This window comes from Scomber japonicus, chromosome 6, assembly GCF_027409825.1.
Source record: "Scomber japonicus isolate fScoJap1 chromosome 6, fScoJap1.pri, whole genome shotgun sequence".
Taxonomy (NCBI): domain Eukaryota; kingdom Metazoa; phylum Chordata; class Actinopteri; order Scombriformes; family Scombridae; genus Scomber; species Scomber japonicus.
Genome location: NC_070583.1, coordinates 17,248,604 through 17,254,925, shown reverse-complemented (window position 1 = coordinate 17,254,925; position 6,322 = coordinate 17,248,604).

Sequence of the window (6,322 nt, the reverse complement as noted above, 5' to 3'; positions counted from 1 at the left end):
TGGGGGATTGTCCCAAAACTTGCTACAAGGGGCCAGAGGGGCGGCCTGAATTAAAAATGTGTAATATCAAGCACCGTGAAGACATTGTGTGAAAATTGTGAAGGATTTTCCATAGGGGGCAAAAATTGAAAAAAATGACAGAGCCGGTAGTGTCGAAAAAGTCAAAAATAGGAAGGGTGGGGGATTGTCCCAAAACTTGCTACAAGGGGCCAGAGGGGCGGCCTGAATGAAAAATGTGTAAAATCAAGCACCGTGAAGGCATTGTGTGAAAATTGTCAAGAATTTTCCAAAGCGGCCAAAAATTGAAAAAAACGACAGGGCCGGTAGTGTCGAAAAAGTCAAAAATGGGAAGGGTGGGGGATTGTCCCAAAACTTGCTACAAGGGGCCAGAGGGGCGGCCTGAATGAAAAATGTGTAAAATCAAGCACCGTGAGGGCATTGTGTGAAAATTGTCAAGGATTTTCCAAAGCGGCCAAAAATTGAAAAAAACGACAGGGCCGGTAGTGTCGAAAAAGTCAAAAATGGGAAGGGTGGGGGATTGTCCCAAAACTTGCTACAAGGGGCCAGAGGGGCGGCCTGAATGAAAAATGTGTAAAATCAAGCACCGTGTGGGCATTGTGTGAAAATTGTCAAGGATTTTCCAAAGCGGCCAAAAATTGAAAAAAACGACAGGGCCGGTAGTGTCGAAAAAGTCAAAAATGGGAAGGGTGGGGGATTGTCCCAAAACTTGCTACAAGGGGCCAGAGGGGCGGCCTGAATGAAAAATGTGTAAAATCAAGCACCGTGAGGGCATTGTGTGAAAATTGTCAAGGTTTTTCCAAAGCGGCCAAAAATTGAAAAAAACGACAGGGCCGGTAGTGTCGAAAAAGTCAAAAATGGGAAGGGTGGGGGATTGTCCCAAAACTTGCTACAAGGGGCCAGAGGGGCGGCCTGAATGAAAAATTTGTAAAATCAAGCACCGTGAGGGCATTGTGTGAAAATTATGAAGGATTTTCCAAAGCGGCCAAAAATTGAAAAAAACGACAGGGCCGGTAGTGTCGAAAAAGTCAAAAATGGGAAGGGTGGGGGATTGTCCCAAAACTTGCTACAAGGGGCCAGAGGGGCGGCCTGAATGAAAAATGTGTAAAATCAAGCACCGTGAGGGCATTGTGTGAAAATTGTGAAGGTATTTCCAAAGCGGCCAAAAATTGAAAAAAACGACAGGGCCGGTAGTGTCGAAAAAGTCAAAAATGGGAAGGGTGGGGGATTGTCCCAAAACTTGCTACAAGGGGCCAGAGGGGCGGCCTGAATGAAAAATGTGTAAAATCAAGCACCGTGAGGGCATTGTGTGAAAATTGTCAAGGATTTTCCAAAGCGGCCAAAAATTGAAAAAAACGACAGGGCCGGTAGTGTCGAAAAAGTCAAAAATGGGAAGGGTGGGGGATTGTCCCAAAACTTGCTACAAGGGGCCAGAGGGGCGGCCTGAATTAAAAATGTGTAATATCAAGCACCGTGAAGACATTGTGTGAAAATTGTGAAGGATTTTCCATAGGGGGCAAAAATTGAAAAAAATGACAGGGCCGGTAGTGTCGAAAAAGTCAAAAATGGGAAGGGTGGGGGATTGTCCCAAAACTTGCTACAAGGGGCCAGAGGGGCGGCCTGAATGAAAAATTTGTAAAATCAAGCACCGTGAGGGCATTGTGTGAAAATTATGAAGGATTTTCCAAAGCGGCCAAAAATTGAAAAAAACGACAGGGCCGGTAGTGTCGAAAAAGTCAAAAATGGGAAGGGTGGGGGATTGTCCCAAAACTTGCTACAAGGGGCCAGAGGGGCGGCCTGAATGAAAAATGTGTAAAATCAAGCACCGTGAGGGCATTGTGTGAAAATTATGAAGGATTTTCCAAAGCGGCCAAAAATTGAAAAAAACGACAGGGCCGGTAGTGTCGAAAAAGTCAAAAATGGGAAGGGTGGGGGATTGTCCCAAAACTTGCTACAAGGGGCCAGAGGGGCGGCCTGAATGAAAAATTTGTAAAATCAAGCACCGTGAGGGCATTGTGTGAAAATTATGAAGGATTTTCCAAAGCGGGCAAAAATTGAAAAAAACGACAGGGCTGGTAGTGTCGAAAAAGTCAAAAATGGGAAGGGTGGGGGATTGTCCCAAAACTTGCTACAAGGGGCCAGAGGGGCGGCCTGAATGAAAAATGTGTAAAATCAAGCACCGTGAGGGCATTGTGTGAAAATTGTGAAGGATTTTCCAATGCGGCCAAAAATGGAAAAAAATGACAGGGCCGGTAGTGTCGAAAAAGTCAAAAATGGGAAGGGTGGGGGATTGTCCCAAAACTTGCTACAAGGGGCCAGAGGGGCGGCCTGAATGAAAAATGTGTAAAATCAAGCACCGTGAGGGCATTGTGTGAAAATTGTCAAGGATTTTCCAAAGCGGCCAAAAATTGAAAAAAACGACAGGGCCGGTAGTGTCGAAAAAGTCAAAAATGGGAAGGGTGGGGGATTGTCCCAAAACTTGCTACAAGGGGCCAGAGGGGCGGCCTGAATGAAAAATGTGTAAAATCAAGCACCGTGTGGGCATTGTGTGAAAATGGTCAAGGATTTTCCAAAGCGGCCAAAAATTGAAAAAAACGACAGGGCCGGTAGTGTCGAAAAAGTCAAAAATGGGAAGGGTGGGGGATTGTCCCAAAACTTGCTACAAGGGGCCAGAGGGGCGGCCTGAATGAAAAATGTGTAAAATCAAGCACCGTGAGGGCATTGTGTGAAAATTGTCAAGGATTTTCCAAAGCGGCCAAAAATTGAAAAAAACGACAGGGCCGGTAGTGTCGAAAAAGTCAAAAATGGGAAGGGTGGGGGATTGTCCCAAAACTTGCTACAAGGGGCCAGAGGGGCGGCCTGAATGAAAAATTTGTAAAATCAAGCACCGTGAGGGCATTGTGTGAAAATTATGAAGGATTTTCCAAAGCGGGCAAAAATTGAAAAAAACGACAGGGCCGGTAGTGTCGAAAAAGTCAAAAATGGGAAGGGTGGGGGATTGTCCCAAAACTTGCTACAAGGGGCCAGAGGGGCGGCCTGAATGAAAAATGTGTAAAATCAAGCACCGTGAGGGCATTGTGTGAAAATTGTCAAGGATTTTCCAAAGCGGCCAAAAATTGAAAAAAACGACAGGGCCGGTAGTGTCGAAAAAGTCAAAAATGGGAAGGGTGGGGGATTGTCCCAAAACTTGCTACAAGGGGCCAGAGGGGCGGCCTGAATGAAAAATGTGTAAAATCAAGCACCGTGTGGGCATTGTGTGAAAATTGTCAAGGATTTTCCAAAGCGGCCAAAAATTGAAAAAAACGACAGGGCCGGTAGTGTCGAAAAAGTCAAAAATGGGAAGGGTGGGGGATTGTCCCAAAACTTGCTACAAGGGGCCAGAGGGGCGGCCTGAATGAAAAATGTGTAAAATCAAGCACCGTGAGGGCATTGTGTGAAAATTGTCAAGGATTTTCCAAAGCGGCCAAAAATTGAAAAAAACGACAGGGCCGGTAGTGTCGAAAAAGTCAAAAATGGGAAGGGTGGGGGATTGTCCCAAAACTTGCTACAAGGGGCCAGAGGGGCGGGCTGATTGAAAAATGTGTAAAATCAAGCACCGTGAAGGCATTGTGTGAAAATTGTCAAGGATTTTCCATAGGGGTAAAAATTGAAAAAAATGACAGGGCTGGTAGTGTCGAAAAAGTCAAAAATGGGAAGGGTGGGGGATTGTCCCAAAACTTGCTACAAGGGGCCAGAGGGGCGGCCTGAATGAAAAATGTGTAAAATCAAGCACCGTGAGGGCATTGTGTGAAAATTGTGAAGGATTTTCCAATGCGGCCAAAAATGGAAAAAAATGACAGTGCCGGTAGTGTCGAAAAAGTCAAAAATGGGAAGGGTGGGGGATTGTCCCAAAACTTGCTACAAGGGGCCAGAGGGGCGGCCTGAATGAAAAATGTGTAAAATCAAGCACCGTGAGGGCATTGTGTGAAAATTGTCAAGGATTTTCCAAAGCGGCCAAAAATTGAAAAAAACGACAGGGCCGGTAGTGTCGAAAAAGTCAAAAATGGGAAGGGTGGGGGATTGTCCCAAAACTTGCTACAAGGGGCCAGAGGGGCGGCCTGAATGAAAAATGTGTAAAATCAAGCACCGTGTGGGCATTGTGTGAAAATGGTCAAGGATTTTCCAAAGCGGCCAAAAATTGAAAAAAACGACAGGGCCGGTAGTGTCGAAAAAGTCAAAAATGGGAAGGGTGGGGGATTGTCCCAAAACTTGCTACAAGGGGCCAGAGGGGCGGCCTGAATGAAAAATGTGTAAAATCAAGCACCGTGAGGGCATTGTGTGAAAATTGTGAAGGTATTTCCAAAGCGGCCAAAAATTGAAAAAAACGACAGGGCCGGTAGTGTCGAAAAAGTCAAAAATGGGAAGGGTGGGGGATTGTCCCAAAACTTGCTACAAGGGGCCAGAGGGGCGGCCTGAATGAAAAATGTGTAAAATCAAGCACCGTGAGGGCATTGTGTGAAAATTGTCAAGGATTTTCCAAAGCGGCCAAAAATTGAAAAAAACGACAGGGCCGGTAGTGTCGAAAAAGTCAAAAATGGGAAGGGTGGGGGATTGTCCCAAAACTTGCTACAAGGGGCCAGAGGGGCGGCCTGAATGAAAAATTTGTAAAATCAAGCACCGTGAGGGCATTGTGTGAAAATTATGAAGGATTTTCCAAAGCGGGCAAAAATTGAAAAAAACGACAGGGCCGGTAGTGTCGAAAAAGTCAAAAATGGGAAGGGTGGGGGATTGTCCCAAAACTTGCTACAAGGGGCCAGAGGGGCGGCCTGAATGAAAAATGTGTAAAATCAAGCACCGTGAGGGCATTGTGTGAAAATTGTCAAGGATTTTCCAAAGCGGCCAAAAATTGAAAAAAACGACAGGGCCGGTAGTGTCGAAAAAGTCAAAAATGGGAAGGGTGGGGGATTGTCCCAAAACTTGCTACAAGGGGCCAGAGGGGCGGCCTGAATGAAAAATGTGTAAAATCAAGCACCGTGTGGGCATTGTGTGAAAATTGTCAAGGATTTTCCAAAGCGGCCAAAAATTGAAAAAAACGACAGGGCCGGTAGTGTCGAAAAAGTCAAAAATGGGAAGGGTGGGGGATTGTCCCAAAACTTGCTACAAGGGGCCAGAGGGGCGGCCTGAATGAAAAATGTGTAAAATCAAGCACCGTGAGGGCATTGTGTGAAAATTGTCAAGGATTTTCCAAAGCGGCCAAAAATTGAAAAAAACGACAGGGCCGGTAGTGTCGAAAAAGTCAAAAATGGGAAGGGTGGGGGATTGTCCCAAAACTTGCTACAAGGGGCCAGAGGGGCGGGCTGATTGAAAAATGTGTAAAATCAAGCACCGTGAAGGCATTGTGTGAAAATTGTCAAGGATTTTCCATAGGGGTAAAAATTGAAAAAAATGACAGGGCTGGTAGTGTCGAAAAAGTCAAAAATGGGAAGGGTGGGGGATTGTCCCAAAACTTGCTACAAGGGGCCAGAGGGGCGGCCTGAATGAAAAATGTGTAAAATCAAGCACCGTGAGGGCATTGTGTGAAAATTGTGAAGGATTTTCCAATGCGGCCAAAAATGGAAAAAAATGACAGTGCCGGTAGTGTCGAAAAAGTCAAAAATGGGAAGGGTGGGGGATTGTCCCAAAACTTGCTACAAGGGGCCAGAGGGGCGGCCTGAATGAAAAATGTGTAAAATCAAGCACCGTGAGGGCATTGTGTGAAAATTGTCAAGGATTTTCCAAAGCGGCCAAAAATTGAAAAAAACGACAGGGCCGGTAGTGTCGAAAAAGTCAAAAATGGGAAGGGTGGGGGATTGTCCCAAAACTTGCTACAAGGGGCCAGAGGGGCGGGCTGATTGAAAAATGTGTAAAATCAAGCACCGTGAAGGCATTGTGTGAAAATTGTCAAGGATTTTCCATAGGGGTAAAAATTGAAAAAAATGACAGGGCTGGTAGTGTCGAAAAAGTCAAAAATGGGAAGGGTGGGGGATTGTCCCAAAACTTGCTACAAGGGGCCAGAGGGGCGGCCTGAATGAAAAATGTGTAAAATCAAGCACCGTGAGGGCATTGTGTGAAAATTGTGAAGGATTTTCCAATGCGGCCAAAAATGGAAAAAAATGACAGTGCCGGTAGTGTCGAAAAAGTCAAAAATGGGAAGGGTGGGGGATTGTCCCAAAACTTGCTACAAGGGGCCAGAGGGGCGGCCTGAATGAAAAATGTGTAAAATCAAGCACCGTGAGGGCATTGTGTGAAAATTGTCAAGGATTTTCCAAAGCGGCCAAAAATTGAA